The 25597-nt window shown below is 43.6% G+C and overlaps 1 protein-coding gene across 3 annotated transcripts in view; it reads right to left on the minus strand.

Moving 5' to 3' along the window:
• The window catches only part of LOC129706393 (monocarboxylate transporter 2-like), a 356464-nt gene extending 332964 nt beyond the window's left edge, over positions 1-23500 (minus strand). For all 3 annotated transcript variants that reach the window (XM_055650680.1, XM_055650677.1, XM_055650676.1), the window contains exon 1: positions 23430-23500. The gene's annotated coding sequence lies outside the window, so the exon portion shown is untranslated. The remainder of the gene's footprint in view (positions 1-23429) is intronic.
• Positions 23501-25597: the final 2097 nt, after the last annotated feature.

Consider the following 25597-nt stretch of genomic DNA (forward strand, 5'->3'; position numbering starts at 1 on the left):
TTACGAGGTTAGATTAGACAATCTGAGGTTATTCTTGCTATTAGTATCGATTTATTATCCAGAAAGATGGAAGCGAGGAGGGGCAGGACTGCACATGGCTTGTAAAAGGTGATTAATTATTTGATAGACAAATTGTTGGATGAAGGCCAGAGATGAGGAGACAGGTGTGGGCCCCGAGAGGATAAAGTGTTGTGAATTGTGAACCTCGGGGATAGAAAAGTTGTGAATTGTGTATCCATTGTAACCAGTGCGTTGAGAGGGAGGGGGGGGAAACAGGTACAAGGTCAGCCGGGATTTAGGCAGGGGTGGAAGGGGTTAGAGGAGATTAGGATGTGAAAGAAAGGGGGTGGGTGGAGAGGAAGGAAAGGAAAGGGGGGGCACTTGGGGGAGAGAGGGGATGGGGAAGGAGGCTGTTATGGGATAGTTAATTAAAATTGGAAAAAAACACCAGCATCACCTAAGAAAAACGATACAGAATCTGAGATGACTTCAACTGACAGAAACTTGGAAGAAATTTCAAATGCACCTGCACTCGTTTATTTGCTTTGATGTCTGAGATCTTAATTTACACTCTGCTGTGAAATTTGATGAATATAGTGGTTTAACAACAGTCCCAGCTGCACCAACGGAAGCATAAAACTGTGAGCTTTACCTATATATTTTTTTTTAAGTAACAAAGCAGAAACGGGGTCAAGGCCCATGTTTTGGGTGGCATGCAGCGGTGGAGCACTGCCTTACAGCGCCAGAGACCCGGGTTCAATACAGACTACGGGTGCTGTCTGTATGGAGTTTGAACGCTCTCCCCGTGACCTGTGTATGTTTTCCCCGGGTGCTCCAGTTTCCTCCCACACTCCAAAGAAAAACATGTTTGTGGGTTATTTGGCTTAGTAAAATTGCAAAATGACCCTAGTGTGTTTAGAATAGTGTTAGTGTGGGGGAATAGCTTGTCGGCACGGACTCCGTGGGCCGAAGGGCCTGTTTCTGCGCTGTGTCTCTAAACGTAACTAAATGAAACTGAATAAGGTTTGAGTTGGGCTTGGCAAAACTACAAGAGATAGTTAAACTGGAGTTTCACAGCACATTTTACCCTCGGTTGAAAACTGCTGCTATTTCCAATACTGCTCCGAATGGAGGCCAAATATGACAGGCAAGTCCAGAATTAGTGGAGTGCAAGCTACATGGTAATTTGTGACAGAAAACTGCTCTCTAACCTAGCAGGGAATATTGAAATACTCCCCAGGGTCATTGTTTGTTCCTTTGGCTCAAGTCAATTTTTACGAGTGTCTGGTTTATAAATGTAAACAAAAAGCAAATGTAAAAATAACATTTGAAAAATTATGTTTTTGAGCACACAAGTGATTAATAAACGTTACATTTATTACAGGTTATTCTCTGTACTTTTCATTAAACCACAAAAATAAATATTGGTTGATTTAACAACTCAGTGAAAAAGATCAATGGTTTCCTATTTTTCTGATGCTGTAAAATCTTTGACCTGTTAAAGGAAAAATGCTACTTTCCACAACTGTTTTTTTCTCGAGTAAGAGATCACCTGCCTTGTAATTTGAATAAAGGTCAAGACTGAAGCCAACATTGTTCTCATTTAATCTTCTCTATTCCACTTCCTTCTTGCTCAATTTACTGTGTAACTAACCGAGGTCAATCAACACAATTAATTAGATGCTGCATCCTCGATAACTATCTGTATGTCAAAGTAAGATTACTGCTGTTTAATTACCAAGCTAATCCTGTGTGCATTAACCCTCTCATATTGATTTCCACAGAAAGCTTCTCAGTTTACTATAAGATACCGTGGACCATATCATGCAGATAGCAGGTGGCACAGTGGTAGAGTTGCTGCCATACAGCGACAGAGAACTGGGTTTGATCCTGATTGCAGGTGCTGTCTGCACGGGGTTTGTACGTTCTCCCTATGACTGCGTACGTTTCCTCTGGTTTCTTCCCACACTCCAAAGACATACAGGCTTATAAGTTAAATGGCTGTGGTCAGGGCCGGCCATAAGCCGATTGGATCGATTGTTCCCAATTGGACCTCGCTAGTATGGGGTCCCCCGCGCCAGAGTAATCTACTCTTGGCTCGGGTAGATCTACCCCGGGTGGAGGGAGGAGAGAGAGGGGCGGAGAGAGAGTAGAGGGGTGGATATGGAAGAAAGGGGTAGATGGGGAGGGGGGTGTGAGGGGGAATGGAGAAGGGGGAGAGGGGAAGGTGGGTCGTTCACTCACGGCAGCGCTCCCGCCTCTCCAGTCGTTGTGCTTCATGCTCCACCCCTCTCTCTACCCGGGGAGACGCGGTGAACAATACACGGAGGGCCGGGCTGGGGGTTGGAGCAACGTTTACAAACCTCGGCCTCTGCTCACACCCGTCCGCCGGGACCCCGGCATCCGCTCCCGCTGCCAGCCCTCTCCCTCCCTTCTCTCCTTCTCTCCCTCCCTCCTTCGTCTCTCTTTTCCCTTCTCTCATTCGCTCCATCACTTCTTTCTCTCCTTCACTCCTTCCCTCCCACACACACATAACACAGACAACTAACATACACATCATCACACAGACAACTAACACACACACACAGACAACTAACACACACAACTAAGTTAGGATGGGGTAGAAGCCCAAAGGGTAGCATGGGGCTGGTCCAAATTTTATTGCCTGGATTGGTTTTTCACCAATGGTTATTGGTTTTCCAGGATCTATTTAATCACATTACTTTTGTTTTTAGCATTTCACAGTCACTAAAACAAGCGGTATTGTAACTATGTACTTTTCAGAGGTGATCTACACATTTTGTTTGTTACTTGTAGGCTTACATGTATGCAATTTTATATTAAAACTAGACCAAGTAGGACTCGTTGGGTCCCATGTTCACAGGAGGGCTGGTCCCCCGACGCAATATTCCACCTCTCCACCAATTCCAATATTGGTGGCCAGTGGGGAGGCTTTCTGCAGTGCTGGTATGGGTTCTTGGGGTGGCAGCTCAGTCCCTCAAGCCTGATCTGCAGGCAGTTAACTCACAGCTGGTGGGCTGGCAGTTGACTCATAACTATTCCTTGAAATTCCATTTCAAGCAGGGTGCAAGGCCACCAAATTCAAATCCATGTTCCTACCATTTCAAACAGGGTGCAAGGCCACCAAATTCAAGTGCAGTTTCTTACCACTATGAGCAGGGTGCAAGGCCACCAAATTCAAGTGCAGTTTCCAACCACTTCAAGCAGGGTGCAAGGCCACCAAATTCAAGTGCAATTTCATACCACTTCAAGCTGGATCCATGGCCACCGAGTTCAAGTGCAGTTTCATACCACTTTCAGCAGGGTGCAAGGCCACCAAATTCAAGTGCAGTTTCATACCATTTCATGCAGGGTGAAACCACCGTAAAACCACACAAAACACCAAACTCACAGTTCAGTAGACATTCAGTGTGTTCAGTTGATTCACAGCTCACAGTCATGACCTCTCCCTCCCCCATCATGCAGAGACTGAGCCACACCCACACTTCTGGGTTTTATAACCCCTTCCACCGGAAAGTGGCTTTCAGGGCGTGATTGACAGGAGAGATTCTCAACATTTTTTAAACACTAATAACATTTTTATTTTTCATTGATGGGAGGAATTATCTGCACCTGCTCAGCAGAGGGGGGACTGAGTAAGATGGCCAAAAATCACAGCCGTAAGTGGTAGCATTTTATCTTAAATCAATATACAGTGCAATCAGGAAGTAAGTGCATTTGCAGTAGTGCCTTTTAACTTCAAGCCAAAGTACCCAAACCACCATTTGCAGTAAGTAGTGCCTTTCAACTTCAAGCCAAATCACCCAAGCTACCATTTGCAGTAAGTAGTGCCTTTCCACTTCAAGCCAAAGCTCCCAAGATACCATTTGCAGTAAGCAGTGCCTTTCAACTTTAAACCAAAGCTCCCAAGACACCATTTGCAGTAAGTAATGCCTTTCAACTTCAAGCCAAAGCACCCAAACAACCATTTGCAGGCAGTGCCTTTTTACTTCAAACAAACCATATTTAGATTTTGAAACCACATTAAGGGTACTCGCAGTTGTGTAGACATTTGTTCAGTGTTTTTCAGAGCACAGAGAGATGTGACCCTTGGCTTCATGCATTTTGCAGAGACTGTGGGCACATCACTTCCTGGGTTTATAGTCCCTCCCCCTCTCTCCAGCAGGTGTAGCAGAGAGAATGGTGATGCTTTTTGCAGTAAGTAGTGCCTTTCAACTTTAAACCAAAGCTCCCAAGCAACCATTTGCAGTAAATAGTGCAATTCAACTTCAAGCCAAAGCAACCAAGCCACCATTTGCAGTAAGTAGTGCCTTTCGACCTCAAAGCCAAATTACCCAAGCCACCATTTGCAGTAAGTAGTGCCTTTCAACTTCAAGCAAATCACCCGCTACCATTTGCAATAAGTAGTGCCTTTCAACTTCAAGCCAAAGCTCCCAAGCTACCATTTGCAGTAAGTAGTGCCTTTCAACATCAAGCCAAATCACCCAAGCCATCATTTGCAGTAAGTTGTGCCTTTCAACCTCAAGCCAAAGCACCCGCCACCATTTGCAGTTAGTGCCTTTCAACTACATGCCACCATTTGCAGTAAGTAGTGCCTTTCAACTTCAAGCCAAATCACCCACCACCATTTGCAGTAATTAGTGACTTTCAACTTCAAGCCAATACACCCAAGCCGCCATTTGCAGTAAGTAGTGCCTTTCAACTTCAAGCCAAAGCTCCCAGGCCACTATTTGCAGTAAGTAGTGCCTTTTAACTTTACACCAAAGCACCCAAGCCACCATTTAGAGTAAATAGTGCCTTTCAACTTCAAGCCAAAGCACCCAAAACAACCATTTGCAGGCAGTGCCTTTTTACTTCAAACAACCCATATTTTCATTTTCAAACCACATTAAGGGTACACAGTTGTGTAGACATTTGTTCAGTGTTATTCAGAGAGACGTGACCCTTGGCATCATCCATCTTGCAGAGACTAAGTGAGGCACACCACTTCCTGGTTTTATAGTCCCTCCCCCTCCCTCCAGCAGGGGCAGAAGAGGGAATGATGAATTTTTAAAAAACATTAATATCTCTGATTTTTCATCGATGGGAAAAATCCTCTGCACCTATAAGGCGGAGATGGGCTCTGAGCGAGGTGGCCAAAAATCACGGCCGTAGTTGGCGGCGTTCTGTCGGAAATCATAGCACAGTGGGCCAAAAGCGGTCAAAATCAGAGATTTAGTAATATAGATAGATGTAGCTTAGATTTGTTTGGTCCATTAAGTCGCAAACACTTTAAGTGCACATTTTGATTACTTTCCATTCTACCAAAGAGGTATAAAGTCTATAATAGACTTTAATTATATTTCTACGAATCTACAGACCTTGGCTGAGACCCTGGGGCTCACCAAAATTGTTCCCAATTGGGCCCCGTAACTCCTAAAGCCGGCCCTGGCTGCGGTAAAATAGTCAATTATCCCTAGAGTGTCGGGTAGTGTCAGTTTACAGGGTGATCGCTGGTCGGCATGGACCTGGTGGGCCGAAGGGCCTGTTTCCTCACTGTATCTCTAAAGTAAAGTGAAAGCCTAAAGAATGTCTCACTGTATACTTCTCCTATGCACTAGTTAATCTTCTTCCTCACCAGCATTGGAATATTTTGTCCTGCATCCGGCAAAATGCAGCAATTACAAAGTGATAAAGGAGCGATGAGGGTAATGGAACATGTGGAAGCTCAGTATACAATGTGTCCATCAGCCAGTCTCCTTAACAACTGAGAAACAAAGAATTTAGGGTGGCACAGAGGCGCAGCAGTAGAGTTGCTGCTTTACAGCGCCAAAAACCAGGGTTCAATCCTGACTACGGGTGTTCTCTGTATGGAGTTTCTACGCTCTCCCCGTGACCACATTGAGTTTCCTCAGGTGCTTCAGTTTCCCCCCAGTACACCAAAGGCATACAGATTTGAAGGTTAATTTGGCTTCGGTATAAATTGTCTCTAATGTGTGGGATAATGCTAGTGTAATGGGATCGCTCGTCAGCAGGGACTCGGTGGATCGAAGGATCCGTTTCCACGTTGTATCTCCAAACTAAATACAATGAAATAAAGTGCAACAATCAAACTGCTGACAGATCTCAGCAGATCAAGCAGCATCCATGGAGGCAAAGCGATGTTCAGGGTCAAGAAATTAGTAGAGTGCAAGCTACATGGTCATTTGTGTAGTTTCATTACAATCAGGATTGGATTTCGCAGGGCAGAACATCGAGAAAGGAAATGAAGTGAAATTTGAAAGTGGAAAATGTATTGGGTCCTGAACAGCATAAAAGTTTAATTTAATTATCCAATTTCTCCCCTCACCCTCCTCCCACAAATTTCTCCCCCCCCCCATCCAGCTACCCCTATCCCCCCTCCCCCTCTCTACCCCCCCCCCCCCTGCCTCCTACCCATGCCCTTACTATCCCCCTCCCAATCCCCCTCTCCTATACCTCCCCCTCCCTTCTACCTCCTCCTCCCCTCCTACCTCCTCCTCCCACCACCCCCTCCTCATCCCCATCCCATTCTCCCCACCCCCCTTTCCCCATCCTCCTTTACCTCCCGCTCTCCCTCTCCATCCACTTGTACCAACATTAATTCCTCTGGCTTCACAATTCACAACTCTTCAATCCTTTTGTTTCATACATTGTGTTTTTTTTTAATCTGTCCTTCGTCTAACCATCTGCCTATCAAAACCTACCCTCACCTGTGTTCTCCTATCACCCACCGTGCTTTGTCTTGCCCCCTCCTCTCATCCCTAAAATCAGTCTGAAGAAGGGTTAAGTCAAGTGAGTTTATTGTCATGTGTCCCTGTATAGGACAATGAATTCTTGCTTTGCTTAAGCACACAGAACATAGTAGGCATTTACTACAAAACAGATAAGTGTTTAGATAAGTCCATATACCATGATATAAATATATACACACACATGAATAAATAAACTGATAAAGTGCAAATAACAGAAAATGGATTCATAATAATCAGAGTTTTGTCCGAGCCAGGTTTAATAGCCTGATGGCTGTGGGGAAGCAGCTATTCCTGAACCTGGATGTTGCAGTCTTCAGGCTCCTGTACCTTCTACCTGAAGGTAACAGGGAGATGAGTGTGTGGCCAGGATGGTGTGGGTCTTTGATGATACTGCCAGCCTTTTTGAGGCAGCGACTGCGATAAATCCCCTCGATGGAAGGAAGGTCAGAGCCGATGATGGACTGGGCAGTGTTTACTACTTTTTGTAGTATTTTCCTCTCCAGGGCCCACAAATTGCCGAACCAAGACTGTGCACCTGTAGAAGTTAGAGAGAGTCTTCCTTGACAAACCAACTCTCCGTAATCTTCTCAGGAAGTAGAGGCGCTGATGAGCTTTCTTGATAATTGCATTAGTGTTCTCGGACCAGGAAAGATCTTCAGAGATGTGCACCCCCAGGAATTTGAAGCTCTTGACCCTTTCAACCATCGACCCATTTATTTAAATGGGGCTGTGGGTCCCCCTCCTACTCCTTCCAAAGTCCACAATCAGTTCCTTGGTTTTGCTGGTGTTGAGGGCCAGGTTATTGCGCTGGCACCATATGGACAGTTGCTCGATCTCTCTTCTATACTCTGACTCATCCCCATCAGTGATATGTCCCACAACACTGTTGTCGTCAGCAAACTTGATGATGGAGTTCGCATTGTGACTGGCTGCGCAGTCATGAGTATAGAGTGAGTACAGCAGGGGGCTGAGCACGCAGCCTTGAGGTGCTCCTGTGCTGATTGTTATCGAGGCCGACACATTTCCACCAATACAAACAGACTGTGGTCTGTGAGTGAGGAAGTCGAGGATCCAATTGCAGAGGGATGCGCAGAGACCCAGTTCTGAGAGTTTGGTAACCAGCTTGGAGGGAATGATTGTTAAATGCCGAGCTGTAATCGATGAATAACAGCCTGACATATGAGTTTTTGTTGTCCAAGTGGTCCAGAGCGGAGTGGAGGGCCAGCGAGATCGCATCCACCGTTGATTTATTGTGGCGAAGCGAACTGCAGTGGGTCCAGGTTTTTGTCGAGGTAGGAGTTGATTTGCTCCATGATCAACCTCTCAAAGCACTTCATCACCACCGAAAAACTTCAGAAAAAACTTGTCTCCAACACAAAACCACTGATTACAAAGTTGACAGGCAAAGCAGTCCAAATGGTTAGTGCCACTGGTCGATAGTCATTGAGGCACGTCACCTTACTTTTCTTGGGCACTGGTATAATTGATGCCCTTTTAAAGCAGGTGGGGACCTCAGACCCCAGACGTGAGAGGTTTAAAATGTCCGTAAAAACTCCAGCCAGTTGGTCTGCACAAGTTTTTTTAACATGACCAGGTATACCCCCAGGTCCTGGTGCTTTTCGGGGGTTCACCCCTCTGAAGGATTTCCTGACATCGGCCTCTGTGACTGAGACTGAAATGCCATCACAGCAAATGGGGGATCGGGAAGGCATATCAGTATTCTCCCTATCAAAGCGTGCATAAAACGCATTGAGCTCGTCAGCGAGTGATGTTTTGCTGACATTCGAGCTGCCTCCTGGTTTCGCCTTGTAGGAGGTGACTGCATTCAGGCCCCGCCACAGCTGCCGAACATCTGTCTCATCCTCCAGTTTGGAGCAGGTCCCTTTTGGCCTTTTTGATGGCCTTACCAAGGTCGTATCTGGACTTCATCCCGACACAAAATGTCAGGTCCTCATCCTGACACAAAATGCCCGTCTTCTCTCGGGAGTAGACTTGAATGCCGTAGAAACTCAGTGGGTGAGGCAGCATCTATGGAGCGAAGGAATAGGTGATGTTTCGGGTCGAGACCCTTCTTCAGACTGATGTGGGGGTGGAGGGGGGGGGGGGGGAGAAAGGAAGAAGAAAGGAAGAGGCGGACAGTAGGCTGTGGGAGAGCTGGGAAGGGGAGGTGGAGGGAGAAAGCAAGAACTACCTGAAATTGGAGAAGTCAATGTTCATACACTGGGGTGTAAACTACCCAAGCAAAATATGAGGTGCTGCTCCTCCAATTTGCAGCAAATTGGAGGAGCAGCACCTCATATTTCTCTTCTCATATTTCGCATTTGTCGCAATTTGGAGGAGCACACCTCATATTTTGCTTGGGTAGTTTACACCCCAGTGGCATGAACATTGACCTCCAATTTCAGGTAGTTTTTGCTTTCTCCCTCCTTCCCCTCCCCTTCCCAGTTCTCCAACAGCCTACCGTCTCTGCCTCGTCCTTACATTCTTCCCCCCACCCACCACCCCCCCCAGTCTGAAGAAGGGTCTCAACCTGAAACATCACCTATTCCTTTGCTCCTTAGATGCTACCTCACCCGCTGAGTTTCGTCAGCATTTTTGTTCACCTTCGATTTTTCCAGCATCTGCAGTTCTTTCTTAAACGTGTTCTCTTGGGATGCCACTAAGTTACTCCACCAATTTGTGAATTTTTTTAAATCACGTTTTATTTAATTGTTATTTTACAGGATTTGTGACCGAAATCCCGTTGCAAGTATTACTGGAAAGGCCGATTGTCTTCCCTAACTGCCTTTAAATGAATGATTTCTAAGGCTATTTTTGAGGGTAGCTTTGCATTTGGTGGACAATGCAAAATAAAAATGGCAGAAAGCCTTCTCTGAAGAACATTAATTTATGACAATGAGTAGTTTCAATGTCACCAGCAATCATATTTACTGATGTTAGGGTTTGATGCCACATTTATGCAATAATGTGAATTTAATATCCCCCGACTGCTCTGATGGAATTTAAACTCATATCCGAGATAGATAGTCTAATGCCGCTAGCCCAATAATTTAAATGCTATTCCATTGTGCCCCACGAGGGCGTAAATAGATTTAGTGAAAGCACAAGCCAAATAGGTCCAATTATGTGGAAATTATAGGTTTCATAAATCCTGATAATAAACAGGAAATAGATAATGAGTCAGGTGTGAGTGAGATAAAATGTAAATAGTTGGGCTGAAACCTACTAAAGGGGAAGAAAATAAATAGTAGATTTTTTATATTATAGCAGCGTTTTTTTAATGCCTGACACCATTCTTTATTAAAAATAATTCATTCAAATAAATCTGAATTGTCTTTATTCCTAAATTGAATTAAAAAAAATTTAAGCATGATAATTTTGTCCAAAGAAAGTTCTCAACACGAAATATCAACAGGGCAGCATGGTGGCGCAGCAGTGGAGTTGCTGCCTTACAGTGCCAGAGACCCGGGTTCGATCTTGACTATGGGTGCTGTCTGCACGGAGTTTATACGTTCTCCCTGTGACTGGTTTTTCCAGATGCTCCAGTTTCCTCCCGCACTCTGAAGCCATACAAGTTTGTAGGTTAATGGGCTTTGGTTAAAAAAAAAAAATTGTAAATTGTCTCTGCTGTGTAGGACAATGTTAGTAAACGCGTTGATCGCTGCTCGGCCTGGACTCGGTGGCCCGAAGGACCCGTTCCCACACTGTATCTCTAAAGTCTAAAGTAAAGTTTATCCATGGTCTCCAAGAGAATCTGCTTGACCTGCTGTATTACTCAAGCACTAAAGAGCCTGTCCCACTTGCCGATTTTTTTCGGCGACTGCCGACATCATTGAATGGCATATCAGGTCACCAAAAAATTTGCGGCGTGATGCAGTGTGACACGGCATGATGCGGCAGTGACGCGGCGGGATGACGTTTGACGCACAGTGTTTTTTCAAGTGTCGCAACATTTTTTTGTCGCCGCTTTTTTGAAATGTTCAAAATCTTTTGGCGACACTGATATGACGCCAGCAGTCGCCAAAAAAATCGCCAAGTGGGACAGGCCCTTAAGACTCCTTTTGTGGATTAACAAGCAACTGCAGTTCTTGGTTTCTACAATTTTCTTTCAGTCTCTTTAACAGTGACAATTACCAGATATTTAAACACCGAGGCATCAGTGCTGCAGTGATTCTGTCTTCACCTGATGTTTATACATTAAAATATTAAAAATATTTACGTTTATAGGTTATTTTGTAACCTCAGTACATTCTAAAGTGCTTCATGGCCAATGAAAGAGTTTCAAATGCAGTCACTGTAGTAAAGCAAGAAGTTATTGGGCAGTATTTGAGAGTTGGAACTCTTGAGTAACTTTCTGCACGTTGGCTCAGAGCAGCTATTGCCAATTATAGCAATCTTTTCTCTCCCTAGGTGAAGTCTACAAATATAGCACAGACTGAGAATTGCAACTGGCAACTACTGCTCTACATAGTTTGCTTAGATAGTGGCTTAAAATTCCAACTGGGCAGTTTTACCAGCAGAGGTACTAATGACTGGAAACCGTAACTGTGTCCCAAGTTGCAGGAATGAGGTCATTTGCTGGAATTGTATGACTCCTTGTCATCGATAGACTTTACTTTAGACTTTAGAGACGTAGTGTGGAAACAGGCCCTTTGGCCCACTGAGTCTGCACCGACCAGCGATCACCCTGTACACTAGCATTATCCTACAAACTAGGAACAATTAAAAATTTTACCAAGGCTAATTAACCTACAAACTTGTATGTCTTTTTTGAACTCTACCAAACATGGTGCTAATGAATACATGTATTACTGCTGAGAATATCGGAAGGGATTTTGCACCAGTCTTAGCTTTAGCAAAGTTTAGAGATACGACGTGGAAATGGGCCCTTCGGCTAAACGAGAACATGCCAACCATCGATCACTAGTTCTATCCTACACAGTTGGGACAATTTACAGACCCAATTAGCCTACAAACCTGCACGTCTTTGCAGTGTGGGAGGAAACTGGAGCACCCGGAGGAAACCCACGCGGTCACGAGGAGAATGTACAAACTCTGTACAGACAGCACCCATAGATTGGATGAATCACAGGTTTCTGGTGCTTTAAGGCAACATCTCTACCATTGTGCCACCCTCATGACCAACAGTGGCACGCAAAATTAAAACTATTCCTTTTGTTGCCACAATGAATCAGCGGCATGGGAAGGGCAGCAGCTAGGAAAGCCAAGAATACAAAGATTTTTCCTTAGGAAGCACTGGGAAGTAAAGTTAAGTTAATTAATTCCATCTGGAATTTATTATTTCTGGCAGTAGGAAGTCCGAGGCCCTTCTTGGGCTTCAGCTAAATTCATACCATATCCCAACAGGTGAGAGATGAACTGTGGACCTGCCAAAGGCCTGTTAGGCAAAATTCTTAGCAGAACCTGCAAACCTCCCCATATCTCCCCACCCCCCTTCCCCTTTAACTCCCCCTCCCCTCTACCTCCTCCAGCCCCCAACCCCATCCCCCTCTCAGCACCCCCCTCTCCCCATCCTCCTTTACCTCCCGCTCTCCCTCCCCCTCCACGCCCACTTCCACCAACATTCATTCCTCTGGCTTCACAATTCACAACTCTTCAATCCTTTTGTCTCACACTTTGTGTTTTTTTTTTTAAATCTCTGTCCTTTGTCAAACCATCTGCCTATCAAAACCTACCCTCACCATCATATAGGCACAAGATTTTGGTTTAGTTAAGAGATACAGCTCAGAAACAGGCCATTCGGCCCACTGAGTCCATGCCGACCATCAATCGCACTTACACTTGTTCTATGTTATCCCATTTTCACATCTTATGTGCTATGGACAATTTACAGAAGCCAATTAACTTATTCAACTCACCAATGATCTCTCTTTTTCCTTTCCAGAATTTTCTGTGCCTTACCTCGAGGTTATTGACTTTGAAAGTAACAGAGGTTCTGATCTATTTTATGTTTCTTTCATGATTTGCCAAGTTTACATTCAATGTTCAACACAAAAGATTTAATAGGGAGCTGAGGGGTAACCTTTCACACAGAGGGTGCTGGGTGTATGGAAAGCTGCTGGAGGAGATAGTTGAGGCAAACATTTGGCCAGGTACATGGATAAGACAGGTTTACAAGGATAGGGACCAAACACAGCCAGATGGAACTAGTTAGATGGGACATGTTGGTTGGTGTGGGTAAGTTGGGCTGAAGGGCATGTTTCTGTGCTATACGACTCTATAAAGGAAAGTGAGCAATTTCATTCTGGTCTTTAATATTTTCTTAATTTGGAAATCTCATTCTTCCCCTTAAAAGTACATTGGATTATCCAAAATAACTGGTAACCCAGGTAATTGAACTCAAGAAAATAGTAGGAGAAAGGCACTTGCCCTCCCTGAAAAACAAATGAAAAGCTTTTGTTGTGTGCTAACCAGTATACCCGACTACAATCGAGCCATCCATAGTGTACAGATACACAATAGAGGGAATAACATCTAGTGCAAGATTAAGTCCAGTAAAGCCCAAGTAAAGATAGCCCGAGGGTCATAAGATCATAAAATCACATGATAGAAGTAGAATTAGGCCATTCAGCCCATCAAGTCTACTCCACCATTAAATCATGGCTGATCTATCTGTCCCTCCTAACCCCATTCTCTTGCCTTCTCCCCATAATCGCTGTACTAGAGGGTCCTTAGTATTTTCTTAATTTTTAAATCTCATTCTTCCCCTTAATTTGGATGTTGATGACTAATGCTGGCCTCAAAATCTGTTATTTCTCTGTACTCCTCTATTCCTCCAGCTAACAAACATCCACCTCCTCTTTAAATACTTCTAATGTCCCAGCTCCTCCATTTGCCGGGCAGTGAATTCTAGACACTCACCACCTTCTTCATACTTCAGTTTTAAATGACCGCTTCTTATCTTGTAGTTATGACCCCTTGTTCAAGACTTCCTACAGACACTGTCAAACCCTCTAAGGATCTGATACATTTGAATAAGGCTACCCATCATTCTTCTAATCTCAAAGAAATACAGTCCCAAACTGTTTAGACTCTCTTCCAAAGTTCATGTTATAGGAGCAGAATTAGGCCATTCTGTCCATCCAGTCTACTCCACCGTTCAATCATGGCTGATCTATCTTTTCCTCTCAACCTCATTAGCCTGCTTTCTCCCCATAACCCCCGACACTAATACTCAATAATCTATCAATCTATCAATCTTTGCCTTAAAAATATCCATTGACTTGGCCTCCATAGCCTTCTGTGGCAATGAATTCCATAGATTCACCACCCTCTGACTAAAGAAATTCCTTCTCATCTCCTTTCTAAAGGTACTTCCTTTTATTCTGAGGCTATCACCTTCGCGTCCTAGACTCGCCCAACTAGTAGAAACATCCTCTCCACATCGACTCTATCTAGGCCTTTCAATATTCAGTAAGTTTCAATGATATATTAACCCCTGATAGACATGTGGATAGGCAGGGAATTGAGGCATATATCTTAAGTGCAAGTAGATAAGATGGCATCATGTTCGGCACAGACATTGCATGCTGAAGGGCCTGTTCCTGCACTGTACTGGTCTTTCCTCTATGTAACCCTCTGTTGATTCATTAAGTAGGAGATGCATAAATTCACCAAGGTTCACCAATTAACGTGGAGAATATCCTTTGCTACTAGATCCTTTTTTCATGTTTATAAAGAGTGATAATGAAAGTCTGGGTGGTCTTGGCACAACTGCTAATGCCAACTCAGCCAAGGGCTCTCATAATATAACCTTACATACAATCCATTTATACCACTAATCATGGCCACTTCAAAAAATTGACTAATGATCAAGCTAAATGATTGCTGCCATTAACTTTATAACATTTAAACAAATCAAATTTTAAAGTATGTTGTTAATAATAATGTGAATAAATAATGATTAATGTCCCGTGCTAATCAATTCTTTGTATATATATATATTGATTACACATGCTGTGAAAACTGCTGCAATATCATTTCCTCCATAATGAAATGACATCTCAGAACAATGATTTTGCAGGTTTAGTTTTAGTTTAGTTTGCAGATACAGCAGAAAAACAGGCCATTTTTATTGAAGCCAATTAACCTACAAACGTGTACGGCTTTGGAGTGTGGGAAAAAACTGGAGCACCTGTTGGAAACCCACGCGGTCACAGGGAGAATGTACAAACTCCATACAGCCAGCACCCATGGTCCGGATTGATCCTGTGTCTCTGGCGCCTTAAAGCAGCAATTCTACCACTGCGCCACCATGCCCCCCACAGCACCACCAGGTAATTATAAAATAGTGTAGTATCTCTGGAGGATATGAATAGGTTCGGAATTCTACTTCAAACTGATTGTAGTAGTGGGGAGAAAGCTGGAAAAGAGGTGGGTGGGGAGGAGGCCGGACAACATCAGACAGATGATATGTGGATAGACACAAAATGTTGGTGTAACACAGCGAGTCAGGCAGCATCTCTGGAGAAAAGGAATAGGTGCCACTGAGTCGAGACTCATCTTGAGACTAAAAGTCATGCGAGAGGGAAACTGGAGGTATGAAAAGGTACAGAACAAATCACAGCAGCACCAATGTTCATATCAAATACAACTCAAGAAAGGTGGAGCTCACAATGATCCATTGTTGGTTGTGGAAGAGGTGATAATAAAGTGATACAAACAGTGAAACGAACAAGATGACTAAGGTGGGGGAGAGTGGGAACATGAATAGGAGGTTCATAGGAACTTCTATCCTACATAGATGATGGGTGTATGCAGGTGAGGGGGGGGGGGGGGGTAGTTTGGCAGGTGGGTGGATCAGTGCATTGGTTGGCAGTATGGTGTCAGGTGGTGACTCAAATATGCAATAATACGAGCCCAACAAAGTTTAAATTGCCTCATAAATGTTATACGATAATTCCACTACATGTGGAGTAGTTTTAGACTATGAAAGAAGAAACATAATTTGCCCCCACACCTTTTTAATAAGGCTCTCTAATAGTGTCAAATTAACCTCTTTGAGCCTCAGGATATTAAGGCAGCCACAGAGGCCCACCATTATTCTGACAAGCTATGACTAACTATGGACCACCAATTACACTTTTCCAATCTCTATAATTAATATTGTCCAAAAATATTTACCCACACCAAGTAGCCTATTCAAATTTCAATGAGGTAAATCATATTGACGATGTAATTTGTGTGATAAAACTATAAGCTGCTTTTTATGCGCCAATATAATTATATTTACATAAAATGTTGTACCCTTTATCTGTGTGCTATGGACAGCTTGATTGTATTCATGTTTCGTCTTTTCTCTGACTGCATTGCATGCAAACAAAAGCTTTTCACTGCACCTCAGTAAACATGACAATATTAAACAAAACTATATTTTTGTGCTATATTATTGTATTGTTTGATGTGGATAGATCAAAGACTAGAGGGCATAGCTAAGGTGCAAGGAGCAAAGTTTCAAGAAAAGGTGCAGGGCAAGTCTTTTTCCAGAGAATGTGATGGATGCGTGGAATGCACTGCCAGGGATGGTGAAGGGGGCAGATATAACAGGGACGTTTCAGAGGCTTTAAGATAGGCAGTTCAATGTGCAGGGAATGGAGGGATATGGATCACATGTAGACAGAGGAGAATAAGTTTAACTTGCATCATGGACATTATGGGACGAATGTCCTGTTCCTGTAATGTACCATGTTCTATGTATGATTTTTTCCCAAAAAAGCATTGAAGCAGTGCATTCAATAATACTATTGCATGTCATGGGTCTTGTTAGCTGGCACTATGAAATCAAATAATCACCTATTATTGAGTACAGCTAAACTGAATTAACTGGACTACTACAACTTTGTTGTTCTTTACTGATGGTGAAGAACAATAGATCATTAATTCCGCAAGTCACTGTTACAATCCCACATTGCAAGTAAAGTCAGGTCATAAGCAGGAAGCACTGGAGACAAGGCAGGGGTTCATAACTGTGCCACAGACTAAGAACAGTTTCACTGTTGCTATAGGAACAGTATTTGAAGTTCCAGAAGCCCAGCATCTATAGTTTCCTGAAAGAATGATGTACTGTCTGCCGCACAGCTGCATACACAAACTAAAATTAGTCCACCATGTCCATACCTGTCTTGTGGCTTAATGATAAAAAATGTAAAATTATGGAATAATGAACCACTGGACATTAAATACTTCTAGTTAAGCATTATATACTCGAGTTAGCGGTTCTTAATTTAGTCTTAAATAACACTACTAAAAGAGATAATTGAGAATTACCCCACTCCCATCTAAAATTGTTCCCCGATCAGTTAAGTTGCAATAATAAATGTCGTACCACACATTGTCCAAAGTCTGAAGGTTTTAAGAAGGCCACAAAAAAAAGAGGGGGGGAAATCTTTCCTCTTTTGCATAATCCTTTCAATATGCTTATGGTAATCCTGCACATTTTTAACTAGTCAAATAAACAGTGTTGAAAGAAAAATTTACCACAAGGTTTCAGAAGTGCTGATCTTTGACACAGGAAGTTCATTATACAGCTGACCTAGCCTGCAAGAATATGAAGGCACCAACTAAATGAGAAAAACAGATTGCACATCTGTTGAAAGTAATAGCTGCCCCTTCCTGCTCGGCCGCATTCTAACGAATTGCGTCTTTTAAAAATAAACGTTAAGATAATGTTGAAAATTCCACCAATGTGAAGGTTGTCATTTCAAAGAACTTCAACCTGACAAAAATGCATTGTGAAGATTCTATTTCTCCCTGCTTATTTTCTATATCATTATCATCCGCAAGCCAAAACCTATTTCAGTTAGCACTGACAGTCATTGTCAATAGTTTCTTCTTACAAATTCATGAGAATGGCCACAGTAGACAAAAGGAAAGCTTCAACGCATAGGGTAGAAATTATGATCCGTGCGTTTTTCAAAAAACCTCCAGATCTCTCTTTATTTTTTTGTATTTGATATGAACATTAATTATCCCTAAAAACAGCATCTGCGTTAATTTTTACCCAAATACCACTATATTAGATTGGAATTGGACACGATGATGATTCTTTTGCCCTATTCTGTGTTTTTTTTCCCCCAAGAGGCAAATAAACCATATGCTCTTCCCACAATATCTGTATTGTACCACAATTTTCCATCATGTCGAAAATGAAAGTCAATTCAAAGCCAATTATATACCATTGATTTACGAGCTGGTATACACATTTCACACTGATACCCGAGTTCCACAGAAAGGCAATCAGAGGATGTAATTCTGGACAGCAAAGAAAAAGCAAGAGGCTGTGCAAGGAGCATTTCATAGATGTGGAGGCAAACTTCCTCACTGGGGAAGCCCTTAAAACATTTTGGAGATTAAAACGTTTCACCAAAAAAAACCCACAGAGAGGAAGTAGGACTGGCAGGAAATTGTTAAAATGAGGAATACATCCTCCCAGGACAAAAGAACAGGTGAGGTTCGGCAGTTGTGAGAGGGGTGAGGGGGGGGGGGACAAAGGGTTCAGACAACTGGTTAAAATTAAGAGGCACCCCTGATGCATTGGTGACAAGAGGGACTAACCAGAATGTATTGTCTCTGAAAATAAAACAGTAAGGTTGATCAGGGTCTACGTGTTGTAACACAAGTCAAGTAGCTGTATAACCTACCCCAGACCAACGTCAGGAAGAAGTGTTGTATGGGCATAGCTTTAAGGTGAGAGGGGCAAAGTTTAAAAGAGAGGTGCTAGGCAAACCTTTTATACAGAGGTTGGTGAGCGCCTTGAACGTACTGCCAGGGTTGGTGGTTGAAGGTAGAGAAGGCTTTGTCACCATGTTTGGCATAGACATTGTGACCTTTGATTGTGCTGCGCTATTCTATGGGGAAACAAGGAACTGCAGATGCTGGTTTACAAAGGCAGACAAAGTGCTGGAGTAACTCAGCAGGTCAGGAAACATCTCTCAAGAACATGGATAGGTGACCTTTCGGACCAGGATCCTTCTTCAGTCTCCCCATTGCATAGGAAATAATGTGCATTTATAAGACATGTGTCCTCTGTGGATTTGTAAGATCCAACAAAGACCATTTGCAAAGTGTGCAGGCAAATACATGTGTGACACAAAGAGCTTGATACTCTTTCTTCAAGGCCTCCTTACAGACTACCTCTTTGGATTGCTTTTCATGAACATCATTGTATCCCAGGGAGCAGTTAAATGTTCTCACAATCCTTAAAATAGTAGCATTAAAACAAAATTACTGTTCATAGGTGGAGTGATCAGCAAAACATTCTGATTGAAGATTGCCAGTTCTCTACTTATAACACAAAATATTGTCTGAAGAAGGGCCGAAACAACACCCATTCCTTCTCTCCAGAGATGCCGCCTGTTACTAGAGCATTTTGTGTCTATCTTCAGTGTAATCCGGAAGTGGCGGCGCTGTTAACAGCTGCGGCTCGCCTGCAGTCCGTCTGTCTTTACTTTTTTCTGTTGTTTTTTTTGTCTTGTTTTGGTTAAGTTTTGGTTTGTTGGGTTGTGTTAGAGGGGGTGGAACATGTTCTCTGTCTCTTCCTTCGGGGGAATGCGACTTTTTCATGTCGTATCCCCCTTCTCTGCCTCCGTCTGCGCTGAGGCCTAATGGCGGAGCTGGCGGCCTCCAGCCTGCGACTGACCCCGAGGCTCCGGAGGCAGAGCCAGCCAGGACTTACCAACGAGAGGCTGGCCATCTTCGGGGCTGAGCAGTGGTGGCCCGACTTGCTGGTGCGGCGTTCTGGCTTTCGGCGGCGGCCTGGGGCTGATGCAGCGGGGCTCGGAGCTGAGACTGCGGGGCCCGGAGCTGGGGCAGCGGCCTGGAGCTGGAGCAGCGGCCCGGAGCGGAGACGGCGGGACCTGGAGCAGCGACTGCGGGACCAGAAGCTGGGGCGGTGGCCTGGAGATGGGGCAGCGGCCCGGTGCGGAGACTGCAGGACCCGGAGCTGGGGCGGCGACCTGGAGCTGGGGCATCGGCCTGGAGCTGGGGCATCGGCCTGGAGCTCGGCCTGGAGCTGGGGCATCGGCCTGGAGCTGGGGCAGCGGCCCGGTGCGGAGACTGCGGGACCTGGAGCAGGGGCGGCGACCTGGAGCTGGGGCGGCAGCCCGGAGCTGATGCTGTGGCGGGCCGTCTCGGAGCGGGGATGGCGTTCCGGCTATCGGCAGCGGCGACATCACCACGGAGGTCCGCTGGACTGGAGAGCGGCATCTCCGGCCTGGATCGACCGCCTCAGCGCAGAGGGAGAACAAGGAGGGAAGAGATGGAAACTAAGACTTTGCCTCCATCACAGTGAGGATGTGCTTGGTGAACTCACTGTGGTGGATGTTTAATTGGTGTTTATTGTATGTTTTGTTATTATTGATTCTGTGTATGACTGCAGGCAACATAGTTTCGTTCAGACCGAAAGGTCTGAATGACAATAAAGGATCTATCTATCTAAGCCAGCATCTGCAGTTCCATCCTACACATTTCAAAGGTCATGCCAAATTGTACATTCACGATCTTAAAAACTGCACATTTTATCTGCATAAATAATAGGAATAGCTTTGCATCAATTCTTGCACCTCAAGATACTGCCAATCCACAGAAATGTGAATAAATGGGCAATAAATTAGAAAATACCCCATACTCATGAAATCATGTTTCTTTATTAAATAAGCAGGAAAATAAATCGCAAGTGGGACCTTTAGAATAAGTGGGCGGGCGGGCGTGGGAGTCCAGCTGCGGGAGGCTTGGCGCGAGCATACTTGGGCGCGGGGCTTTAGTGAAGTCAGCAGCTCAAGCGGCGATTTTATTTTTTAAAAAGTGAGTTTGTGATCAATTTTGTTCAAAATCTGGGGAAATTATTGACCAAGGAGTGGATTTCTGAACTCATAAGATAAATCCCTATTGAAATTGTAAAAATTTCTGCGTTTTTGCGTCTAGTTTTCGAGAAGATACGTTTCAACGGTAAAATGCCATACACCCACACAGTTTTAAAAGTATAAAGATGAATATCAAAATAAAAATCCCCAAATTTTAATGTACCAGAATTACTAAAGTGGATTTTACTTGTTTGCTTCTCTGTAACCCTTTTCTCCAGCGAGTATGGGCCCAGTGCTATCAAATGCTCATCATATGTTAACCCAGTCATTCCTTGGATCATTCTCATAAACTTCCTGTGGACTCTCTCCAACACTAGCACACCCTTCCTCAGATCTGGGGCCAAAAACTGCCCACAATACCCCAAATGTGGTCTGGCCAGTGCCCTATTAACCCTCAGCATTACATCCCAGTTTTAATTTTTGTTTAATGTGTGTACATATGTGTGTACATACTTACATACACATGTATGTGCCTGGTTTACAAGAGAGCAGCTTTTTCACTGGTGCATTTCTCAGCTTCACAGCATGAAATTTATTTCAAGTTGCTCCATTCAGCAGGGATTCTCAATCGTAGAGGACACAATTTCTGTCGACCTATTCCAATCATGGCCTTTTCTAGTCCCCATAACATTTTCTTCTGCAGACTTACGACAATTTGAGGCCTGATGCCCTTCTGTGAATGCTGCAGAGTAAAGGGCTGGCAGCTGTGCTTAATTGAGCGCAATTGAACCAAGCATGTCCTGTTTTAAAGCTTCATTCTGTGTGTGAATCATCCCATTGCAAACTTGTTTTTGGCAATTTCTAAATTTCTGATTTGATATTGGTACTTTACAATGTTTTGGTACACTGAAAACAGGTGAATTTCAGTGTCCAGCCATTTGTAAATAAATTAGCAATAACTCTTAGCCAGTCGGATGAACCTTTCTACCCAGGTGCTGAAGAGGAAAATTTGATTTCACTGGGTTCAGGTGTGCACATAATAGGTGACGAGTGAGTTTCTACTCAGTGTCGCAAAAACTGCTATCAAGCAGACTTTTCAAATGTTATTAATTGTTGTTTTTCTCTTAAGAAATCTGTGGCTGTTAAACCATTTGGGCCAGTTGGGTTCTGGAAATGGATCACCTGAATTCCACATAGCTAGCTGCACAAATGTCTTTGTAGGTTGTTTGTGGCTCTGCACAATGGACCACACATACGATCAATTCAAGCTGCAATAATAATAAACTGAATTCCAGCTCCACCATTGCCCATCTCCAGTTGCCCCAATGGCATTATGAATTAGCCACAAAGTGTGGGACTTGGGCCAGACTAGTAAGACTGGCGCATGGTTTATCCACAAGAACTGCATTCTAATCAGACTGGCTCCCTTCTCTAAAGAGAATTAGTGAACTTTTCCTGGCACTGGATTTAATGGTGAGAATTAACCTCATCTCTTTTGTGTTGATTATCCAGCACCACAGTCGTCATCGATGCTACCCTCTTGCACCTGAAGTGGTAAATCATCAACTTAATGCTAGCTGGTACGCATTAGAATTTAAAGAATGTGGCAAAATTCCAATGCGCCATTTGGGGTGTAAGTGGGAGAGCAGTCTTGTTTTTAGTAGCAGGCATCTTAAATATGTGGACTGAAAGAATGCAGTACTTGTGGATAAACCACGAACCATGCATTCTCCACCTAACAATACAAGCAATCTTTAAAGAGGCACTCCACTAGCAAATGCTCACCAAAAAGGAAATTCCTAACTTTGATTTGCCTTCACGGATTAGTACACCAACCTCAGGCTGCACAAATGCTCACCCAGGCAATATCTGAAAAAGGTAGTCTATTCCCACCCCCTCATCCCCATCATACATACTTGGTGACATCCTTCAAAACCTCGGTCCTCACTTTGTGTAGAAGTATCTAAGGCATCTAACACTGCACTGACAGGAACAATGAAATGCAGATGCTGGTTTACAAAAAAAAGATACAAATTACTGGAGTAGCTCAGAAGATCTAGCAGCATCTCTGGAGAAAATGGATAGCTGAGACTTTGAGTTGGGACCCTTCTTTAGACTGACTGTGGTGGAGGGGGGGGAGTGGGGAAAGAAAGCTAGAAGAGAGGAGGGGCAGGACTGGAGGGAACATTGCACTGATCAATGTCCAGAAATGTGCTAAACTCATGTAGTTCACCCTTGATGGACTGGTCACTTTTTGCAGTCTTCGCTCCGGGGCATTCAGGTTGCCAAACCAGGCTGTGATGCAACTTAAGAACATCATGTAGTTCACCGGCAAGATAGAAAAAGCAGAATGAACAAGAGTCAAGAACAATCCATTTCAAATCATCAAGTCAATCCATTTCAAGGCAAGTCAAGTCAAGTCCAGGGCAGGCAGGGCCAGCCAACAACATACAATCCATTTGCTTTCATTTCAGGTGAGATCAAGCAAAGCAAAGGCAAAGCAAATGCAAAAGCACATAACAGGCGGGGCCAGCCAACAATATACAATCCATTTGTATTCATTTCAGGTGAGGTCAAGCAAAGTAAAGGCAAAGCAAAAGCAAAAGCACAGGGCAGGCGGGGCAGCCAACAATATACTTTTCAATTGCTTTCATTTCAGGTCAAGCAAAGCAAAGGAAAAACAAAAGCACAGGGCAGGCAAAACAACACATTGCATTTTGTTTTCATTTCCATTTCCATTTCCATTGCAGTTTCAAGCACAGGGCAGGCCAAACAACTCATTGCATTTTCATTTAGAGCTAACAAATCATTTATTGCAAGTACATTGCAGACTCACAGTTCACAGCTTAGAATCACAGTTGTGGACACTCCCTCATGATCTTCCAGAGTGACTGACTAACGTCCGGCATCCAGGGCTTTATACTCCTGCCCCTCCCGGAAGGGGCGTTACCTTCATCATGGTGATTGACAGGCGAGATGACCAATCAGCTGATCTCAAGATTTTTTAAACATTCATAACTTTTTTCTTTTTCCACAATTGGAAAAATCCTTGGGGCTGCTGCAGCGGAGGAGGAGTGTGAGTAAGATGGCCAAAAATCAGTGATATAGGGTAGCATTTTTTCTAAAATCAATTAACAGTGTAGACAGGAAGTGGTCAAGATGAGAGTTTTAGTTTTATATATATATATATTTACACATGCATACACATAAAAACAAACAAAATATTAGTGCTGAAATACAAAAAGCAATCCCTCTGTCTATGTAGTGCCGAGCTTATTTAGAGTTTGCAGTCTTTAATAGCCTAATGGCTATAGGGAAGAAACTGTTCCTGAACCTGGGCATTACAGTTTTCAGGCTCCTATATCTTCTTCCCATTGACGGGAGTGAAATGAGTGTGTGGCCATGGTGGTTTGGACTTCCGATGATGTTGGCTGTCCTTTTGAATCAGCAACTCCTGTAAATCCTTTTGATGGTGGGGAGGTCATTACCCATGATGGACTGGGCGGTGTTCACCACTTTTTGCAGTCTTCGCACCGGGTGTTCAGGTGCCGAACCAGGCTGTGATGCAACTTAAGAATGTCTGCAAAATAGCTCCAAAGATTAAGCTCCATCCTCATCCGCCACATCAGAATATGTGGAACTCGTGGGCCATGTTATAAAATAATGAATTTGGATCAGAGCTTTTCACGGAGGAGGCAAAGCTGCTTCCATTCTGAATTAATCAAACACGCCACAACTCTGATGTAATTATATTCATTGGTGACATGAATTACAGAATGTAAAATGGTTGTTTCCAGTTAACCAAAGGCAATACGAGCTTGTTAAGGATACAAGGATCTGTAGATGCTGAAATCTTGAGCAAAACATAAAGTGCTGGAGTAACACAGCGAATCAGGCAACATCTGTGGAGGGAAAGGATAGGCGGTATTTCAGGTCAGGACACTTCTTCAGAACTTATCATAAGCTTTGCAATTTAGAACTGGCTATTTGGCGTTCATTTTTTTGCTCTGCACAATAGAGCTGATGAATGGTGTGTTTGGAAGAGGAATTATGTAACAGATTAACAGACGGAAAAAATGTGGAACCTGAGTTTTATGCTTAAGGAATTTTGTTTTCTTCGGGCTTGCTAAATTCACAAGTTTGCAACCAAAACCACAAACAAAATAGTACCAGTCAAAGATCAAAACAATGACACAGGATAAGTCCCAGAATCGCCATTGTACCTGCTGGCTTTTGGGGAGAACATCTATCAATGATATGCATTCATAGAGTACAAGTGGTGAAGCCACATTTAGAGCAATGTGTTCAGTTTTGGTAACCATGTTATAGGAAAGATGTTGTCAAGTTTGAAAGGGTGCAGAGAAGAATTATGAGGATTTTGCCAGGACACGAGGGCCTGAGCTTTAGAGAGAGGTTGAGCAGGATAGGACCCTATACTTTGGAGCGCAGGAGGATGAGGGGTGATCTTATTGAGTTGTACAAAATTGTGAGAGGAATAGATCAGGTAATTGGACAGACTTTAGCCTAGAGTAGGGGAATCGAGAACTGGGAGAAATTCAGAGTCCCGCAGAGGAGGACATAGGGCTTAATTGGGAAAGGGAAAATAGATTATGAAAGAAAACTGGCAGGGAACATAAAAAATGACTGCAAAAGCTTTTATAGATATGTGAAGAGAAAAAGATTTGTTTTTATTTAAAACAAATGTAGGTCCCTTGCAGTCAGAAACAGGTGAATTGATCATGGGGAACAAGGACGTGGCAGACCAATTGAATAACTACTTTGGTTCTGTCTTCACTAAGGAAGACATAAATAATCTGCCGGAAATAGCAGGGGACCAGGGGTCAAATGAGATGGAGGAATTGAGTGAAATCCAAGTTAGTCGCGAAGTGGTGTTAAGTAAATTGAATGGATTAAAGGCTGATAAATCCCCAGGGCCAGATAGGCTGCATCCCAGAGTACTTAAGGAAGTAGCCCCAGAAATAGTGGATGCATTAGTGATAATCT

The sequence above is a fragment of the Leucoraja erinacea genome, chromosome 19 (genome assembly GCF_028641065.1).
Source record: "Leucoraja erinacea ecotype New England chromosome 19, Leri_hhj_1, whole genome shotgun sequence".
Classification (NCBI taxonomy): domain Eukaryota; kingdom Metazoa; phylum Chordata; class Chondrichthyes; order Rajiformes; family Rajidae; genus Leucoraja; species Leucoraja erinaceus.